The 1,849-nt window shown below is 39.7% G+C and overlaps 1 pseudogene; it reads left to right on the forward strand.

The window, feature by feature from the left end:
* Positions 1-544: 544 nt before the first annotated feature.
* Positions 545-1,172, forward strand: LOC102483758 (high mobility group protein B3 pseudogene; annotated as a pseudogene).
* The last annotated feature ends 677 nt before the right edge of the window (positions 1,173-1,849 follow it).

The raw sequence follows: 1,849 nt of genomic DNA on the forward strand, positions 1-1,849 counted from the left end.
TTTTGTTTGTATTTTATGTATGTTTTCATTTCAAGAAAAGGAGTTTTAGCTTTAATCAGTCAAAATCAAAAAGTGTTAAAAAAATTTGCTTAAGACTTAAATCCAGGAACAAGGTTAGGATTATGTTCAAATAGTAGGTTGATAACTAAAAAGTCAAAAAACAGATAAGGAGAAAGCTAAAAACTAGTAACAAGTGCACTATAATTTTCTTCTGAAAGGTTTTTTCTGTCTCAATTCCCCCTTTTAGTAAAGAGAGGCATAAACTAATTTATTTGGAAAAAAAAGTTTCTTCTCAGTTTGGTCAGTTATTTTCACAGTGGCCCATAAGAATACTCATTGATTTAGTTGACTTTGCTGGAACCTTTTATAAGGAACATAAGATCAGACTCTTTTTCATTTAAGACTTATTTTATTGAACTTTATTTATTTATTTACTTATTTTAATTTGACCAGAGAGGAACAGAGTGAGACCAAGAGTGAGAGAGACAGAGAAATAGGGAAAGTGAGAAAGCAAGCTGTGAGACTAGTGAACAATACAGTCAGAATGGCTAAAGGTGACCCCAAGAAACCAAAGGGCAAGATGTCTGCTTATACCTTCTTTGTGCAGACCTGCAGAGAAAAACATAAGAAGAAAAACCCGGAGGTCCCTGTCAAATTTGCTGAATTTTCTAAGAAGGGCTCCGAGAGGTGGAAGACAATGTCTGGGAAAGAGAAGTCGAAATTTGATGAAATGGCAAAGGTGAATAAAGTACACTATGATCGGGAAATGAAGGATTATGGACCAGCTAAGGGAGGCAAGAAGAAAAGGGACCCTAATGCCCCCAAAAGGCCACCATCTGGATTCTTCCTGTTCTGTTCAGAATTTTGCCCGAAGATCAGATCCAACAACCCTGGCATCTCTATTGGAGATGTGGCAAAAAAGCTGGGTGAGATGTGGAACAACAAAAGTGACAGCGAGAAGCAGCCTTACAACACCAAGGCCACGAAGCTGAAGTATGAGAAGGATGTTGCCGACTATAAGTCTAAAGGCAAGTTTGATGGCGCAATGGGTCCTGCCAAAGTTTTCTGGAAAAAGGTGGAAGAAGAAGATGAAGAAGACTAGGAGGAGGAAGAGGAGGTGGAAGAGGAATAAAAATAAACTGTTACTCTGTCTCCTTGTGAATACCTTAGCGTTGGGGAGCGCCATTATCACAGCTTTGAGGCGTGTCTATTGCCCTCATTAGATTTAATTGCAGAATTCGATCATGATCATGTTGTCTCTCAAAGTGCTCTAGAAATTATCAGTGGTTTATATGAAGTGGCCATGGGTGTCCAAAGCACCCTGAAACTGTATCAAAGTTGTACATATTTCCAAACATTTTTAAAATGAAAAGGCACTCTCGTGTTCTCCTCACTCTGTGCACTTTGCTATTGGTGTGACAAGGCATTTAAAGATGTTCCTGACATTTTTTGTTTCCATGAATTTGTAAGGTAGTGTTAACTATATGGTTATTGGCTAGAAATCCTGAGTTATCAACTGTACGTATCTCTGGTCTGTAAAGAGAACAGAACAACCGTGAAACTCACCATACTCCTGGCTTGGTAGAGGTTATGGATAGGGCCCCCATTGGAGGGGCCGGGTCTGAGGGCATGCACTGAGAAGCTGGACCCGTTGACTCTGCGGTGGCATTCGTGTAAACGTCAGGGTGTCTTGTTTTGTACATAGTGACCTAGCATTCTGCTGCCATTCTTAGCTGTGGAGAAGGGGAGTCGGCTGGCATGAGAAGCTTGGGTTATTGTTTCCTTAGTTAAGTGCTGTAGATTTAAAACTTTGTTTTAAATAAACTGTAGAACTCTTCATTGTCAGCAA

This window comes from Tupaia chinensis, unplaced genomic scaffold, assembly GCF_000334495.1.
Source record: "Tupaia chinensis unplaced genomic scaffold, TupChi_1.0 Scaffold143704_1, whole genome shotgun sequence".
NCBI lineage: Eukaryota > Metazoa > Chordata > Mammalia > Scandentia > Tupaiidae > Tupaia > Tupaia belangeri.